This window comes from Chelonia mydas, chromosome 2, assembly GCF_015237465.2.
Source record: "Chelonia mydas isolate rCheMyd1 chromosome 2, rCheMyd1.pri.v2, whole genome shotgun sequence".
Lineage (NCBI taxonomy): Eukaryota > Metazoa > Chordata > Testudines > Cheloniidae > Chelonia > Chelonia mydas.
The window spans coordinates 193,584,459-193,604,000 of record NC_057850.1 but is presented as its reverse complement, the minus strand read 5'-3'; the positions used below and the strand labels follow the sequence as shown (position 1 = coordinate 193,604,000).

General features: G+C 41.6%; 1 protein-coding gene and 1 long non-coding RNA gene across 3 annotated transcripts in view; both read left to right on the top strand.

Annotated features, from left to right (window-relative positions):
• UBE2E2 (ubiquitin conjugating enzyme E2 E2) overlaps positions 1 to 19,542 on the top strand; it is a 335,608-nt gene that overhangs the window by 115,261 nt on the left and 200,805 nt on the right. The gene's annotated exons all lie outside the window — the stretch shown is intronic.
• The window catches only part of LOC122464686, a 33,590-nt gene continuing 22,224 nt past the window's right edge, over positions 8,177 to 19,542 (top strand). Inside the window, exon 1 of the long non-coding RNA XR_006288958.1 lies at positions 8,177 to 8,205. This is a non-coding gene — a long non-coding RNA (uncharacterized LOC122464686). The remainder of the gene's footprint in view (positions 8,206 to 19,542) is intronic.

Genomic DNA, 19,542 nt, shown 5'->3' with positions numbered 1-19,542 from the left:
CAAAATGATTTGGATAATGACAGAGAGCATATACTCATAAAGTTTGCAGGTGATAGCTGGGAGGGGTTGCGAGCACTCTGGAGGACAGGATTAGAATTCAAAGTGATCTTAACAAACTAGAGAAATAGTCTGAAATAAATAGGGTGGAATTCAATAAGGACAAATGCCAAAGTACTATACTTAGGAAGGAATAATCAGTTGCACAAATACAAAACAGGAAATGACTGCCTAGGAAGGAGTACTGGAGAAAAGGATCTGGGTTTATGGTGGATCAGAAATTAAATGAGAGTGCAACTCTGAGGCAAAAAAGCAAACATCGCTCTGGGGTATATTGGTAGCAGTGTTGTAAGCAGACATGAGAAGTAATTCTTCCTTTCTACTCAGCACTGATAAGATCTCAACTGGAGTACTGTGTCCAGTTCTGGGCACCACACTTTGGGAAAGATGTGGATAAATAGGAGAAAGTCCAGAGGAGAGCAACAAAAATGATTAAAGAAAACATGACCTACGAGGAAAGAGCAGGGAAAAAAAATGGTTTGTTTAGTCTGGAGAAGAGAACACTGAGTGGGGACATAATAGTCTTCATGTACTTAAAAGGTGTTATAAATGGAGGATGAGGACAGGGCAAGAAGTATTGGGTTTAAATTGTAGCAAGGGAGATTCAGGTTAGACATCAGGAAAAATTTCCTAACTGTAAGACTAGTTAAGTGTTGGCACAAATTATCCAGGGAGATTGTGGAATCTTCGTCATTGGATTTTTTTATGAACAGTTTAGACAGACACCTGTCAGGGATGGTTTAGGTAATGCTTAGTCCTGCCTCAGTGCAGGGGACTGAAATAGATAACCTATCTAGGTCCCTTCCAGTCCTACATTTCGATGCTTTGACAATTTTTCCCCTAGTTTTAATGCCATTAATTGGACAAAAGAATCATACTAGGGACATTTTAAAGAAAATGTGTTGACACTAATAAAACGTGAAATTATTCTTTCATGGTGATAAATAAAAACTGTACAGGGCTAACTCTAATTTCCTGTTTCTAAAACTGGTTTAAATTTGAATTTTTTTTCCTAGATACAAGGTCTACTTTTTTCAAAATCAATTGCCTTTTTTATATAAGGACCTAAATGACAAGATACTTTAACCACTATTCTAATTAGGTCATTCAGACTTTCATTAGTTTCATTGTCTGATTTAAATTTAATCTGATACCTATTGTGCATTTGCTTGATCTCGCCAGATAAAATAGCCTCACATTCTATTTGAAATAGACAACAGAATAATCATTTTAACTATGAATACCTTACCTGGGTCTCACTGGCTTCCTGCCAAAACCTCAAGACTGTTATCAAGAGCTTTCTTCCAATTATTTGGAATAAAAGTAAATCTAGGATTAAACTGTCTGTTTAGCAGCACGTAACAGTGACATCGAGGGGATTCGGTTGGCCATTTATAATATTAGATTCTATAATATTGCCTCTTTGACAGTAAGCCTCTTTTTATGTTTCTTCCTCTTTAGCAGCTGTTAAATTAGGTTTATTCTATTGTGGATTTCGAAGGTCATAGTTTTAGTGTTTTTGCTTGTTAGCTGTGTGACTGCAATATTATTTGTGAAGTGTAAGCAAATACATCTTCTTTCTTGCTGAAGGGATGTGTGTGTTGAATTCCCTCTCAACCAAGAGTAAATGTCAAGACTACTGTTCACTATTTCAGACAGTGAGTCTGGATACTTCATTGGGTTGGTATGAGTGGAGGACTGGCTATATTCCATACTGTGTCACAAGAATTTTTTTCCTCCTATTTCACATGAGCAGCCATATACCCATGGTAACTTTGAGCCACTCATGATAGTTCCCACAGCTTTGTTCATGAAAAGAGACTGTTAAGAAAAGCAGCAGAGTTGGGAAAGAGTACAGTGTCCTATTTATAAGCTGGTTGTGCATTAATATCCAGTGTTCTCTGCTTCTAATAGAGCATTCCATCTCAGGAGCTGAAAGTGCTTTGTAAATATTGATAAATTAATCGTGACAACACCTGGTGAGGTAGATGGGTTTAATTCTTTTTTTAACACGTGTCCAAGGTCAAATGAAGAACTGAATCAGAGCTAGGGATTCATAGATTCTAAGGCCAGAAGGAACTATTGTGATCATCTGTCTGACCTCCTATATAGCACAGAGTGTAGAACTTCCCCAAAATAATTCCTAGGGCATCTCTTCTAGAAAAAAAAATCCAATCTTGAGCCTAGATCACCTGGGGTCATGTCCTATGCCTTATCTACAAGATTAAATTGCCCTTCCTTAACACAAGACATGGTGTGCCATTAGCAGTCAGTGTTTTCCCAGTCTAGGTGATTAGAATAAAGTTTTGGTTTTTTTTTTAATTAGTAATATCCTATATGGGTTGCTGATGCAGCTTGAACCCAGAACCTTAAGATCTATAGCACAGACCACTAACACTTGAGCTAAAAGATTAAGTCCAGTAGATGGTGGTAGTAGTGCTGTTACCTATTGGGCTACTCACTAGAGGTGGACATAACACACACTTTGTCAAATTTTTAATGAGAATTTTAGAGCAGGAACATTTATAAGCAATTTTTAAGAAGCATATTAAAATTATTATGTACTATTCGTATTACTGTTGCACCTGGGAGCCCTTGTCGTGGTCTAGGGCGCTGTTGTGCTAGTCATTGTACAAACACAGAACAAAAATGGGACGTGTTCAAAATCTATTTATTCAGAATTCATATTTACATTATTTTAAATGCATTTATGTAGCTGGGAATCCTCCTCGCTGCCTTAAATTGTTTTGGGGTTTTGTTTTTTGTTTTTTTTTTAAGGTTTTGATCTCAGTTACTGGTGAACACTCATACTCTAGTTGCTCCTGTTTTGTCTAGTGAGGGAGAAGAAGCTCCCTTCCTTTCCTTACTGTGACAGAAAGCTGTTTTGTGTCATACCTGCTCATTTATGATCTAGCAGACATTTTACAGTTTGACTGTACCATCAAAATACCTTGGACCAGCGGGTTCTTATGAATGTGATCAAGCAGTATCCCATCCAGTTTCAGACTGTTCCACCTCTCTCCCCTCCCCTCTTCAGAGACTGTTATGACAAGATATTTTTCAAACAAAAAGTCTATTTCTCTATTGGTTCCAGTTTGTAGGAGGGGGGTTTCTACTCCCAGTATTGCTTAGCCACAAAGAAGAAGGGGGAATGCAGATCCATCCTGGATCTTCAGCATCACAATGCCTTCATCCGTCATTTCAAATTCAGAATAGTCATGCTACCTTCTGTCATCCCCTCTTTGAATCCAGTGGACTGGTCCACAACTCTCAACCTGTAGGACATCTATTTCCACATTTCAATGCTTCCAGCACACAAAAGATACCTTCAGTTTTTGGTAAGAGCATTGCACTACCACTAAAGGGTCCTTCCCTTTGGCATATCCATGGTCCCAACAGTGTTTACCAAGGTTTTCCTTGTAATGGCTACCCACTTAAGAAGTCCAGGAGTCCAGGTATAGTGTTATCTGCACAGCTCGCTGATATGGGGCTCTGCCCTGCAACAGGTCATGGACTTTATTCATAAGATCCTGGACCTCTTTGGGACCCAGGTAAACAATGATAAATCCATACTGACTCCAACACAAAACATCAGATTCATAGGGGCAGTGTTAGATTCCAAACTGGCAAGGCCATACTCCCTCCAAAAAAGTTTCATCCTGTGATGGACATCATGCGAGAATTTCAAGATCAGTGTACCACATGGGTAAGAACCTTTCTGAAGTTTTCAGGTTATTTGTAATCATTGAGATTGTGTGTGTGTGTGTGTGTGTGTGTGGGGGGGTGTTAGATCAGTTTACTGCCCAACAGTGACAGGATGAACAAGATAGTCTCTTTTCCCAGAGAAATTTCATCATCATTAAACTAGTGGATACAGCCCTGCACAGATAAAAAATTTATATTAATATATTAATTAAAAAATTAATCTCAATTGTGCAATTAAAAAGATTAATCATACTGTTAAACAACAATAGAATACCATTTATTTAAATATTTTTGGATATTTTCTACATTTTCAAATATATTTCCGTTACAACACCGAATACAACACGTACACTGCTAACTTTATATTTTTGATTACAAATATTTGCACTGTAAAACAACTAAGCAAATAGTATTTTTCAATTCACCTAATACAAGTCCTTTGTGCAATATATCATGAAAGGTGAACTTACAAATCTAGAATTATCTACAAAAAATAACTGCACTCAAAAATAAAACAATGTAAAACTTTAGAGCCTACAATTCCACTCAGTTCTACTTATTTACAGCGTCACTTGAAGGTGAGAATAGGCATTTGCATGGCACTTTTGCAGCTGGCATTGCAAGGTATTTACATGCTAGATATGCTAAACATTCATATGCCTCTTCATGCTTCGGCCACCATTCCAGAGGACATGCTTCCATGCTGATGATGCTCGTTTAAAAAAATGCATTAATTAAATTTGTGATTGAACTCCTTCTGGGAGAATTGCATGTCTCCTGCTGTTTTACCCTCATTCTGCAATATATTGTGTTATTGCAGTCTGGGATGATGACCCAGCACGTGGTGTTCATTTTACAAACACTTTCACTGCAGATTTGACAAAATACAAAGAAGGTACCAGTGTTAGATTTCTAAAGATAGCTATAGCACTCAACCCAAAGTTTAAGAATCTGAAGTGCGTTCCAAAATCTGAGAGGGAGGAGGTGTGGAACATGCTATCAGAAGTCTTAAAAGAGCAACACTCCGATCTCGAAACTACAGAACCTGAACCACCAAAAAAGAAAATCAATCTTCTGCTGGTGGCATCTGACTCAGATAATGAAAAGGAACATGTATTGGTCCACACCGTTTTGGATAGTTACCAAGCAGAACCTGTCATCGGCATGGACACATGTCTTCTGGAATGATGGTTAAAGCATGAATGGACATATGAATCTTTAGTGCATCTGGCATGTAAATATCTTGCAACACCAGCTACAACAGTGCCATACAAATGCCTGTTCTTACTTTCAGGTGACATTGTAAACAAGAAGCGGACAGCATTATCTCCTGCAAATGTTAAGAAACTTCTTTGTCTGAGTGATTGGCTGAACAAGAAGTAGGACTGAGTGGACTTCTAGGGTCTAAAGTTTTACATTATTTTGTTTTTGAGTGCAGTTATGTAACCAAAAAAAAAAAATCTACATTTGTAAGTTGAACTTTCATGATAAAGAGAGTGCAGTACAGTACTCATACGAACTGAATTGAAAAATACTATCTTTTATTTTACAGTGCAAATATTTCTAATAAAATAATATAAAATGAGCACTGTACACTTTTTTTGTGTTGTAATTGAAATCAGTATATTTGAAAATGTAGAAAAACATCCAAAAATATTTAATAAATTTCAATTGGTATTCTATTGTTTAACTGTGCGATTAAAAGTGCGATCCTCCGGTGTGGCTCTACTGCCCGCAGCCCGTCCCCCGCCCCACCCACTGGGGTGGACACCAGGCTCACCACAGTTGTCCCTGGTCACACTAGTGTGTTCAAGCGGTGCACACGCTCCCAGACAGGAGTCCCTTTCATGCAGTGCTCTGTGTCTCCTGTCCGGGGGCATGCAAGGTGCTTGCACGTATTAGCGTGACCAGGGACAGCTGCCACTGAGCCTGGTATTGGCCCCATTGGGGGGGGGGGGGGGCTAGGGGTGGTACAGGAGCTGCCAGCGTAGAGCGCTAGCACCTGAGAGCAGTGGCCAGATGTGCTGTTTGTTTCGCCGCTGTAGTTTCTGGTAGAGCCCTGCAGCTCCACAGATACCAATTTATATCTGCAAAAAGAAAAGGAGGACTTGTGGCACCTTAGAGACTAACAAATTTATTTGAGCACAAGCTTTGGTGAGCTACAGCTCACTTCATTGGATGCATTCAGTGGAAAATACAGTGGGGAGATTTATATACACAGAGAACATGAAACAATGGGTGTTACCATACACACTGTAACGAGAGTGATCAGGTAGGGTGAGCTATTACCAGCAGGAGAGCCGGGGGGAAAAAACCTTTTGTAGTGATAATCAAGGTGGGCCATTTCCAGCAGTTGACAAGAACGTCTGAGGAACAGGCGGGGGCGGGGGGGGAGTAAACATGGGGAAATAGTTTTACTTTGTGTAATGACCCATCCACTCCCAGTCTTTATTCAAGCCTAAGTTAATTGTATCCAGTTTGCAAATTAATTCTAATTCCGCAGTCTCTCCTTGGAGTCTGTTTTTGAAGTTTTTTTGTTGAAGAATTGCCACTCTTAGGTCTGTAATCCAGTGACCAAAGAGATTGAAGTGTTCTCCGACTGGTTTATGAATGTTATAATTCTTGACATCTGATTTGTGTCCATTTATTCTTTTAAGTAGAGACTGTCCAGTTTGGCCAATATACATGGCAGAGGGGCATTGCTGGCACATGATGGCATATATCACATTGGTAGATGTGCAGGTGAACGAGCCTCTGATAATGTGACTGATGTGATTAGGTCCTATGATGGTGTCTCCTGAATAGATATGTGGACACAGTTGGCAACGGACTTTGTTGCAAGGATAGGTTCCTGGGTTAGCATTTTTGTTGTATGGTATGTGGTTGCTGGTGAGTATTTGCTTCAGGTTGGGGGCTGTCTGTAAGCAAGGACTGGCCTGTCTCCCAAGATCTGTGAGAGTGATGGGTTGTCCTTCAGGATAGGTTGTAGATCCTTGATGATGCGCTGGAGAGGTTTTAGTTGGGGGCTGAAGGTGATGGCTAGTGGCGTTCTGTTATTTTCTTTGTTGGGCCTGTCCTGTAGTAGGTGACTTCTGGGTACTCTCCTGGCTCTGTCAATCTGTTTCTTCACTTCAGCAGGTGGGTATTGTAGTTTTAAGAACGCTTGATAGAGATCTTGTAGGTGTTTGTCTCTGTCTGAGGGGTTGGAGCAAATGCGATTGTATCGTGGAGCTTGGCTGTAGACAATGAATCGTGTGGTGTGGTCTGGATGAAAGCTGGAGGCATGTAGGTAGGCATAGTGGTCAGTAGGTTTCCGGTATAGGGTGGTGTTTATGTGACCATCGCTTATTAGCCTGTTGTGTCCAGGAAGTGGATCTCTTGTGTGGACTGGTCCAGGCTGAGGTTGCTGGTGGGATGGAAATTGTTGAAATCATGGTGGAATTCCTCAAGGGCTTCTTTTCCATGGGTCCAGATGATGAAGATGTCATCAATGTAGCACAAGTAGAGTAGGGGCATTAGGGGACGAGAGCTGAGGAAGCGTTGTTCTGAGTCAGCCATAAAAATGTTGGCATACTGTGGGGCCATGCGGGAACCCATGGCAGTGCTGCTGATTTGAAGGTATACATTGTCCCCAAATGTGAAATTGTTATGGGTGAGGACAACGTCACAAAGTTCAGCCACCAGGTTTGCCGTGACATTATCAGGGATACTGTTCCTGACGGCTTGTAGTCCATCTTTGTGTGGAACGTTGGTGTAAAGGGCTTCTACATTCATAGTGGCCAGGATGGTGTTTTCATGGAAGATCATCGATGGATTGTAGTTTCCTCAGGAAGTCAGTGGTGTCTCGAAGATAGCTGGGAGTGCTGATAGCGTAGGGCCTGAGGAGGGAGTCTACATAGCCCGACAATCCTGCTGTCAGGGTGCCAATGCCTGAGATGATGGTGCATCCAGGTTTTCCAGGTTTATGGATCTTGGGTAGGAGATAGAATATTCTTGGTCGGGGTTCTAGGGGTGTGTCTGTGCGGATTTGTTCTTGTGCTTTTTCAGGGAGTTTCTTGAGCAAATGCTGTAGTTTCTTTTGATAACCCTCAGTGGGATCAGAGCATAATGGCTTGTAGAAAGTGGTGTTGGAGAGCTGCCTAGCAGCCTCTTGTTCATATTCCGACCTATTCATGATGATGACAGCACCTCCTTTGTCAGCCTTTTTGATTATGAGGTCAGACTTGTTTCTGAGGCTGTTGATGGCATTGTGTTCTGCATGGCTGAGGTTATGGGGCAAATGATGCTGCTTTTCCACAATTTCAGCCCGTGCACGTCGGCGGAAGCACTCTATGTAGAAGTCCAATCTGTTGTTTCAACCTTCAGGAGGAGTCCACCCAAAATCCTTCTTTTTATAGTCTTGGTAGGAAGGTCTATGTGGGTTAGTATGTTGTTCAGAGGTGTGTTGGAAATATTCCTTGAGTCGGAGACGTCGAAAATAGGATTCTAGGTCACCACAGAACTGTATCATGTTTGTGGGGGTGGAAGGGCAGAAGGAGAGGCCCCCGAGATAGGACAGATTCTTCTGCTGGGCTAAGAGTATAGTTGGATAGATTAACAATATTGCTGGGTGGGTTAAGGGAACCACTGTTGTGGCCCCTTGTGGCATGTAGTAGTTTAGATAGTTTATTGTCCTTTTTCTTTTGTAGAGAAGCAAAGTGTGTGTTGTAAATGGCTTGTCTAGTTTTTGTAAAGTCCAGCCACGAGGAAGTTTGTGTGGAAGGTTGGTTTTTTATGAGAGTATCCAGTTTTGAGAGCTCATTCTTAATCTTTCCCTGTTTGCTGTAGAGGATGTTGATCAGGTAGTTCCGCAGTTTCTTTGAGAGTGTGTGGCACAATCTGTCAGCATAGTCTGTGTGGTATGTAGATTGTAATGGATTTTTTACCTTCAGTCCTTTTGGTACGATGTCCATCTGTTTGCATTTGGATGTCTGTCTGTATCTATACGAGTTTTTTCATGAAGTTGATAGATTTCCACTCCATATGGCTAAATTCAGTGCCTTGCATAATGACAGGTTTCAGAGTAGCAGCCGTCTTAGTCTGTATCCGCAAAAAGAAAAGGAGGACTTGTGGCACCTTAGAGACTAACAAATTTATTTGAGCATAAGCTTTGGTGAGCTACAGCTCACTTCATCGGATGCATTCAGTGGAAAATACAGTGGGGAGATTTATATACACAAAAAATATGAATGATAATTGGGCATCATTTAAGAATGCCTTTTGCGATGCCCAAAATGCTGCAATCCCACAATTGAGGAAGAAGGCTCTGCTGGCTTAAAAAAAAAAACAACCCAACCTGGTTTAGAGAGGAAGTGATGGCAGCTTGAAAAAATAAAGTAATGTATAACAAATGGAAGAATGGGGAAGTTGATAATAATGAATATAAATCTGAAGTTAGGAATTGTAGGGAAGCCAAGGGGACAAAAGAAGAATTATTTTGGTCAACAGAGATAAGGGCAATGAGAGATTTTTAAAAATATATTGGGAACCAAAAGAATCATGACAATGGTATTTGTCCATTAGTAGATGGAAATAGTAGAATTATCAATAATAATGCTTAAGAGGCAGAAGTATTCAATAAATATTTCTGTTTTGCATTTGGGGAAAAAACAGCTGTAATAGTTTCATCATATGGTGATAACACTCTTTCCATTCCATTAGTATCTCTGGAGGATGTTAAATACAGAAGCTACTAAAGTCAGACATTTTTAAATCAGCAAGTGCAGATAACTTGCATCCATGAGTTTTAAAAGAGCTGTCTGAGGAGCTCACTGGACTGTTAATATTGATTTTCAATAAGTCTTTGAGCACTTGGGAAATTCCAGAAGACTGAAAGAAAGCTAATGTTGTGCCCATTTTTAAAAAGAGTAGATGGGATGACCCACGTAATTATAGGACTGTAAGCCTGACATTGATCCCAGGCAAGATAATGGAGCAGCTGTTGCAGGACTCGATTAATAAAGAACTAAAGGAGGGTAATGTAATTAATGCAAGTCAGCATAGGTTTATGGAAAATAGATCTAGTCAAATTAACTAGTTTTCTTCTTTTAATGAGATTACAAGTTTTGTTTTAGTACTGTAAAAGTAATAGGGTTGAGTAATGTACTTAGAGTTCTGTAAAGCATTTGACTTGGTACTGCACAACCTTTTGATTAGAAAAACTAGAACAATATAAAATTAACAGGGCACACATTAAATGGATTAAAAAATTGATAAATTATAGGTCTCAAAATGTAATTGTAAATGGAGAATTGTCTTCGAGTGGGTGTATTTCCAATTGAGTCCCACAGGGCTCAGTCCTTTGTCCTATGTTATTTAGCATCTTTATCAATGACTTGGGGAAAAAAACATAAAATTTGTAGATAAAGTTTGTAGGTGGCACAAAAATTGGGGGAGTGGTAAGTATTGAAGAGTGACAGGTCACCAGACGGATCTACAATGCTTGGTATACTTGGCATAAGCAAATAATATGAGTTCATATGGAACAAAGAATGCGGGCCATACTTAAGAGTGGGGATATCTCTACTGGGAAACAGTAACTCTGAAGGTCATGAGGGCCCATAGTTTGCATGTGCAGCCCAAAAGGACACCACGGTTCAGAATAATCTAATCTTGCGTGCCTTGGATGCATGAACACCTACAGTGAAATCTGTATGGACAACACATCTCGAAGAACCACAGATACTTTTGGGTAAATAAGTGTTCTTTCTTAATATATACTGATCAAACAGTGTGGTTGTGTACCTCCTTATCTAGCTGTGAAGGAAATTAGCTGGAATTTGTGTATTGCATTTTGGCCCTCATTTTTCTGACCAGAATAATATACCTGATGTATAAATAATCAAGCTTATCAATTCTTGACATATAATTGTTGTACTGGTAACATAAACCACTACTTAAATACACATTGTTATCAATTGTAATACCCCCCAGTGGCTTTAAGGGCATAGCACTTGAGGGTTAATGTAAAATGATTTGAAGAATGCTGTGGATGGAGTAAGATTGGCCCATCCTCCATGAGTTACAGTAAATACAATGTTTGTTATCCAATCAGGTCTTTTTTTAAAAGGTTTGGATACTATTCTGATCTAAGAATTTAAGATTTTTATTTTGGGGGAGTAAAGTCCTTATAAAAGAGGTTATAGGCACTTTGGTCTTACACTGCTGCTCATGACAGTGAATGTGTAGAATAAGTCCCATTTATAACGTATTAACTTATCCTAGTGCATAATGCAATACCACTGTTCAAAAGGCTTTTATGGGAGGAAAGATAGCCATGGCTCCATTTACTGCATTGCCTGTCAGCATTTTATTTGTCTACAGAAGCATATGACACAGCATTTCAGTTTACTGAAAAAAGCATTGCGTGTTCCACAGCTATGGAGAACACTATATTAGGAAGTAGGTCAATGTTTGAATGTAAAAGTCTCTTGTCAGTTCCTGCATCTTTGCAGATATTTTGAGTCTTTGAACTTTTCCCCTCCTAAGAAGTTGGCTGCTATTTAAAAGAAAAGGAAAAAACAAAAACTTTTGTTTTGCTGATTGTGTCTAATCTGTTGTGTGAATGTATTAATTTTATTCCTAGCTTTTTAAGCATGCATTTAACAATGCTATCTTTATGTACATTTTGCATTTTAGTGCTATGAGTGTGCTGACCAGCTGATTAATATAAGTTGAATCTTATTGGACAAATCCAGCATTATAGAAACTACAACTCATTTGTTCCAGGGCTGAATTTGGACAAAAGTGATCACTCTTGTTACAGTGTGTATGGTAACACCCATTGTTTCATGTTCTCTTTGTATATAAAATGCCCCTACTGTATTTTCCACTGCATGCATCCGATGAAGTGAGCTGTAGCTCACGAAAGCTTATGCTCAAATAAATTGGTTAGTCTCTAAGGTGCCACAAGTCCTCCTTTTCTTTTTGCAGATACAGACTAACACGGCTGCTACTCTGAAACAAAGCATATACAGTGTATGATAAAATACGGGTATCTGAAAAAGTATAATAGATTTGAAAAGTATGAACATAGACTAGCTTTCTTGTACAGCTGTTTATGACAGTGTCAGTGCATTCATTTAGGTGATGTTGGCCAACCTAATAATTTCAAATTATGATTTGTAAGCAAAGTCTAAATGAGCTCGCCCTGACAGCTAGTGATGAGCTGTGGGGAAAAGCTTCAGGACCAGGTTGTATTTACATTCACACCTAATCTACCTAGGTATCCAGCAAACAGAGCTGTGTTGCCCAGGCGATAGATTTTGGCTGGGGTTGGGTTACAAATCACTTGAATGCGGGGGGGGGGAGGGGGGGGGGGAGGGGGGGGGAGGGAGGGAGGTATAATGAAATGTTGTTGTTCTTATTGTATGAGTAAAGGGCAGTAGAGCTGTACTTAGCCTGTGCTGATTGAGGGCATTGAGAGAGAGGGTGGGGATAGGTGTTTTGCTTGATGGTCTGTCTGAGTCACACGTACTATATTAGACCTGCCCCTCTCCACTGTTTAAAGACAGAGCTGATTAGGCTCCATAGATAGTGTTTGTTTTGCTAAGTGATCACTACAGCTGAAAACACTGATAATCAGGTCTAAGTGCTTAGACCTGCTGTGGGACAGTGTTTCTGTGGAAGAGATGGCCCAGTCTGCAGTAGCAGCAAGGTTCCCCCACTGAGAGCTCAGCTAAAATCACTGAGAGCTGGTGGAACTTCAAGAGACCAACTCACAGAGGTCATGGTGGCAGGTGGCAGCAGAAGGTGATGGCGCAGGGCCATTGGCAACAGAGCGATGGAGTGAACGTGGCAAAATGAAGAACAGTGGCCAGAGCAAACACTGAGCATTTGGAGGAACAAGCAAGGTGCCTTCTTGCCCCCCACTGAGAGATGAACTCATGTGAAAGCACCTCTGAACTCTGAGTCTCCACTGACCAAGGACAACACCAGTGAGTGTTAATGAGGCTGTTAAGAATGTTGGAGACACAACACAGTTCATGCGAACAAACATGGCTGTGGCATCATACTTTCTATTTAAGCAAGAGATACCACACACTACAAACTGGAGGCCAATGTTAAGTGCATTGTCACTTGTTCATCCTGAAGTTGAACACTGGTTCCGAACAAGACCAGCAAATGCTCACTATCTTTCTGCAAGAAACTCAACTGACTGGCTAGACGCATGTGGTGCAACAGTGCAAGACTCAACAGTTGAAAAAAGTGAAGAACTCTCACCACATTCAAAAAATTTGTATACATGGCTGATGGGTGCACCAATGCAAATGGTCATTGTGTACGTTATCTTGATGTCAGTGGTAAGCCAGTAGATGCATTTCTAGATGTTCAAGTTATAAAAGACAGATTGGCTGCATCTGCGACAACCCACATCTTAGAAGAGTTAAATGCTTGTCCATGGGACACCAAACAGATGGCTGCTTGTGCATTTGATGGAGCTGCAAACTTCTCTGGAAGACATGGTGGAGCACAAGCTTTGCTCAGAGAAAAATGTAATCCTAGTCTCTCCTATACACAGTGCCTCTAGAGGCCCATCTACTCCAACTAGTGCTAGTACGAGCTGCAGACTCTTCAAAAGACATTTAAAAAGCTATAAATTTAATGTCTTCATTATAGTCTTTTTTCAGCAAGAGTCCAAAAAGACTGAATATCTTGGAAAATATAGACGATACACTGGACTGAAGTTCAAATTAGTCCAACCTGGGAAAATCCTCTGGCTTTCTCATGAGCGATCCTTGGCTGTTGTCTTAAAATTACTCCAGCCATTATTACTGGCTTTGGAAAGTATCTACCAAGATGGGATGGATCTAAGTAATGAGGTTGGTGGATTACTTTTGCTATTACGTTCAGAGAAGACTATTGCCATTCTCTCCCTTGTAAGATGGGTAAGACGGATGGGTAGGATCCCCTGGGGGACTAACATGAAGGGGAAAGGAGTCCAGGAGAGCTGGCTGTATTTCAAAGAATCCCTGTTGAGGTTACAGGGATAAACCATCCCGATGAGTCGAAAGAATAGTAAATATGGCAGACGACCAGCTTGGCTTCACAGTGAAATCCTAGCGGAACTTAAACATGAAAAAGAAACTTACAAGAAGTGGAAGGTTGGACATATGACCAGGGAAGAGTATAAAAATATTGCTCGGGCATGTAGGAATGAAATCAGGAGGGCCAAATTGCACCTGGAGCTGCAGCTAGCAAGAGATGTCAAGAGTAACAAGAAGGGTTTCTTCAGGTATGTTGGCAACAAGAAGAAAGCCAAGGAAAGTGTGGGCCCCTAACTGAATGAGGGAGGCAACCTAGTGACAGAGGATGTGGAAAAAGCTAATGTACTCAATGCTTTTTTTTGCCTCTGTCTTCACTAACAAGGTCAGCTCCCAGACTGCTGCGCTGGGCATCACAGCATGGGGAGTAGATGGCCAGCCCTCTGTGGAGAAAGAGGTGGTTAGGGACTATTTAGAAAAGCTGGACGTGCACAAGTCCATGGGGCCGGACGAGTTGCATCCGAGAGTGCTAAAGGAATTGGCAGCTGTGATTGCAGAGCCATTGGCCATTATCTTTGAAAACTTGTGGCGAACGGGGGAAGTCCCGGATGACTGGAAAAAGGCTAATGTAGTGCCAATCTTTAAAAAAGGGAAGAAGGAGGATCCTGGGAACTACAGGCCAGTCAGCCTCACCTCAGTCCCTGGAAAAATCATGGAGCAGGTCCTCAAAGAATCAATCCTGAAGCACTTACATGAGAGGAAAGTGATCAGGAACAGTCAGCATGGATTCACCAAGGGAAGGTCATGCCTGACTAATCTAATCGCCTTCTATGATGAGATTACTGGTTCTGTGGATGAAGGGAAAGCAGTGGATGTATTGTTTCTTGACTTTAGCAAAGCTTTTGACATGGTATCCCACAGTATTCTTGTCAGCAAGTTAAAGAAGTGCTGGATGAATGCACTATAAGGTGGGTAGAAAGTTGGCTAGATTGTCGGGCTCAACGGGTAGTGATCGATGGCTCCATGTCTAGTTGGCAGCCGGTGTCAAGTGGAGTGCCGCAGGGGTCGGTCCTGGGGCCGGTTTTGTTCAATATCTTCATAAATGATCTGGAGGATGGTGTGGATTGCACTCTCAGCAAATTTGCGGATGATACTAAACTAGGAGGAGTGGTAGATACGCTGGAGGGCAGGGATAGGATACAGAGGGACCTAGACAAATTGGAGGATTGGGCCAAAAGAAATCTGATGAGGTTCAATAAGGATAAGTGCAGGGTCCTGCACTTAGGATGGAAGAACCCAATGCACCGCTACAGACTAGGGACCGAATGGCTAGGCAGCAGTTCTGTGGAAAAGGACCTAGGGGTGACAGTGGATGAGAAGCTGGATATGAGTCAGCAGTGTGCCATTGTTGCCAAGAAGGCCAATGGCATTTTGGGATGTATAAGTAGGGGCATAGCCAGCAGATCGAGGGACGTGATCGTTCCCCTCTATTCGACATTGGTGAGGCCTCATCTGGAGTACTGTGTCCAGTTTTGGGCCCCACACTACAAGAAGGACGTGGATAAATTGGAGAGAGTCCAGCGAAGGGCAACAAAAATGATTAGGGGTCTGGAACACATGACTTATGAGGAGAGGCTGAGGGAACTGGGATTGTTTAGTCTGCAGAAGAGAAGAATGAGGGGGGATTTGATAGCTGCTTTCAACTACCTGAGAGGTGGTTCCAGAGAGGATGGTTCTAGACTATTCTCAGTGGTAGAAGAGGACAGGACAAGGAGTAAAGGTCTCAAGTTGCAGTGGGGGAGGTTTAGGTTGAATATTAGGAAAAACTTTTTCACCAGGAGGGTGGTGAAACACTGGAATGCGTTACCTAGGGAGGTGGTAGAATCTCCTTCCTTAGAAGTTTTTAAGGTCAGGCTTGACCAAGCCCTGGCTGGGATGATTTAATTGTGGATTGGTCCTGCTTTGAGCAGGGGGTTGGACTAGATGACCTCCTGAGGTCCCTTCCAACCCTGATATTCTGTGATTCTATGATTCTAAGTCTACTGTTGAAACCACTCGAGTCATTAAACAATGCCATCCAGGCATCTGCTACAACAGTAGTAGATCTTTGTCCAGCAATAGAAACTACATTTGGATCAATCAGAGAGCTATCCATTGAAAAAGTACTGGAAGAAGCAAAGACTTCATGAATGAAGGCATTTATATTGAATCCTTAAGTGAAGAGGACAAGAAGTGTTTAAGACAACTGAAAAAGTACACAGACTTGATTCTTAAAAATCTACTACAGCGACTTCTAGATTCTACTCAGCCTCTACGTAGCTTTTACAGATTCCTGTCTTTTAAATCACTGACAGTTGAGTGGAGTGAGGTGCTACCAGCAATGGGGCTGCCATGTGCTCGGGACAGAATAGAGAATTTGAACACAGAGTGGAATATCATACGACGAATGAATGAAGATTTGACTTCAACTTCTTTTTTATCATCACTAGTGGCTCAACCTGATCTTTATGCTGTTTCCTGGGCTGAAAGAAGTACGAATTTATCTCTTGCTACTCCCAGTCACAACAGCTACAGCTGAGCGTTCTTTTTCATCATTGAATAGAATTTTGTGTTTTGAAAGAAGTCGCCTTCTGCCTAATCGTGTGAATGAACTAATGAACATATCTGGATGTACCGGACACACGAGAAGCCACCAAAGATGAATGCATTGCATTCAAGAAGTTCATTACAGAGTTGTACAAAATTATAACAAGAAACCAAGAAGGATGTAGATGTAGTGCTTCATAGAAGGTTTGAGTAGCCAACTTTAATTTGTGTGATGATTTTAAAATCTAATAAAATGGTCATGAAACATTTTTCAGTTTTTACTATGGTGCCGTACAGCCTCCCTTCACCCTCAGTCTCACCCCTCGTCGGCCCTGACCTCTCCCCTTGTAAATTTGAACACCCCCTACCCAATTTCAATTCCTGGGGAAAACACTGGCCCTGGAATTTTTGATATTCCTCTTCCAGTTTGCTTGGCGTGGACAGTTCACACTGCATCTTCCCAGCTAACAAGGCTGGCTTTCTGCGGCAAGTGCACTCCCGCCTGGAGTACACCAGAGCCGTTGGATCTGCTGGGTTTGTAGGGAGAGGAGGCTGTGCTGTTGCAGCTTCGCTCAAGCTGTAGGAACTTTGATATCTGTGGTCAGATTGCTCATGGTATGCAGGAGAAGGGACACGAAAGGGGGACGTGGCAGCAGTGCTATGCTAAGATCAAGGAGCTCAGGCAGGCATACCAGAAGGCAAGGGAAGCCAACCGCCACTCCGGTGCAGTGCCGAAGACATGCTGCTTCTACAAGGCGAAGCCACGTCCATACTTCAGGGGGACTGGAGGCAGCAACCAGTGGAGCCAAACCCGAGGACAAAGTGATGGATGAGGATGTGGGACATGTGACAGGGTCGGCCGGTGGCGTGACAAGCTGAGACCTACTTTTGACTCCAGAGGGATCTGGCCAGTCCCAGCACTTCGGCCCTGGCACACATGAAGCAGGAGAGGCAGGATCTGGTAAGCACGTATTTTGCTTTGATACTGCACAGTGATAGGACATTGAGGTCATTTAGTTTGTCATGGTAGAAGAGGGATAAAGGATAGAAATTAACAGCAGAGCCTATGCAGCTATGCAGTGAGGGCCTGGCAGAAAAGTTTTAATCCTCCATAGAGATCTCTAGGAAACTTTTATGTAAGTACTCTGCAATCCTCTGCAGAAGGTTTTTTTTGACAGAGCTAACTTGGACGTGCTCTGCTGACACAAGGAGCGTTGTGTGGAAATGCACAACTGATGTAATTGAAGTGGCTTATGATAGTTGATGTGACAAAGGTGACTTAAGCCATGTCTACACTACAGAGTTAAGTCAAGTTAGCTTGTTTCCTTTACATGATGGATAGTATTTACTTGTTTTTTAATAAAACATTTGTAAATGGAGCAAGTTTGAGCTAGACTTGTTGAGACAAAATAATCATGGAACACGACAGTTCCACAATCCCTTTTCAGAATGAAACCAAGCTTTAAAAAATATGTGCCAGTATGATATTAATGCCCTGTAAACAGGAGGAGGAATCCACTTTTAATTGTTTGTAAAATTTTTGATAAGTTGTCATTAAAAAAGTTTTAAGAAGGATAGCATTTAAGCAGGATAAATCCCATCCTGAACTTCTGTGCTTCCTAGTGAGATGGTTTTTAATTTATTCTTGAATATGAATGACCTCTCCACATCCAGTCTACAATAGAAAAAAATGTAAATGTACATACCTTATTCTTTGGCTCCTTTGGTTCTGGCAGCTTAGACTGAGGTACTTGAAAATAGTGGAGGTTTTAAAAAGTTATTTGTATTATAAACTGGGATTTAATAAGTTTTGCTTTCTATATATTCTAGACTGAACAGCTAGGTAGAACAGAATTTCAAACTAGGCAATTTCCTCATAACATTCAAAATCCTAATACATTTAATATACCTAGAAAGGGTATGGAACAGGCGTGGCCAACCTGTGGCTCTGGAGCCATGTGTGGCTCTTTGGAAGTTAATATGCAGCTCTTTGCATAGGCACAGACTCCGGGGTTGGAGCTACAAGTGCCTGCTTTCCAGTGTGCCGGGGGGTGCTCACTGCTCAACCCCTGGCTCTGCCACAGGCCGTGCCCCCTCTCCACCCTTTCCTGCCCCCTCCCCTGAGCCTGCCATGCCCTAGCTCCTCCCCCTCCCCCTCCGAGCCTCCTGCATGCCACAAAACAGCTGATTGGGAGGTGCAGGGACGGAGGAAGAGGTGCTGATCGGCGGGACTGCCAGCTGGTGGGAGGCTCTGGGAGCAGGGGTGGAGTGGGGGAGCTGATGGGGGGCTAATAATGTATTACTGTGGCTTTTTGGCAACGTACATTAGTAAATTCTGGCTCCTTCTCAGGCTCAGGTTGGCCACCCCAGTATAGAATATTCAACCTTTTTATTAAGCCAAATACTAAATTAGTTAATGATTCATTTATGTATAGACTCATCATTGTTCATATACACTAAATAAGAGTTATTATATGTTGCACAACTATAATTGACCATTACTTGCTTATGAATTTAACTTTAAAAAAAAAAAATTACAGGACCTTCCAGGACACTTATAAATGTACAAAAATCATTAATTTGTGTTATACAGCTTGCTTTGTTTCTGTGCCCATGTAAACTAGAAGTTTTTCCCTCTAAATGTAAATTGTCACTAAGCCACATGGTCAATGTGCTTGCATGAGAGATAAAAGCGTTGGGATAACATGTGGCAATTCCACTTGCGCTTTGCTTCTGAATTATTTTTTCTTGAAGTGATCTATTTTCTTTGGAGCTTTCCACATTGTAAAATAATACTCATGATAACTTTTTAATGTTTACAGTCCTGGTTACATAGAGCCTCTTAAATAGTTTTTCTTCATTCTTGGACCTTCAGCAAAAATGCCTTGTTTGTAAAGTTTAGTCTGTTTTTCTTCAGTAAGGCATTGGCTTGAAATTCTGCTATTGCAGGTATAATACTGTTCCGCCTTTCACTCTAGGTTCACTTAGGCATTAGTAAAAGTTACTGATGGAAGAACTGTTATAATTTAGACAAGACATGCACTTTCATATCATACTCTCCTACCCCGAGCTCCAGCTCCACAGCTCCCATTGGCCAGGAACCATGGCCAATGGGAGCTGCAGGGGAGGGGTGGGCAGCCGGGGGACATGGACAGAGTCCCTGTGGCTGCCC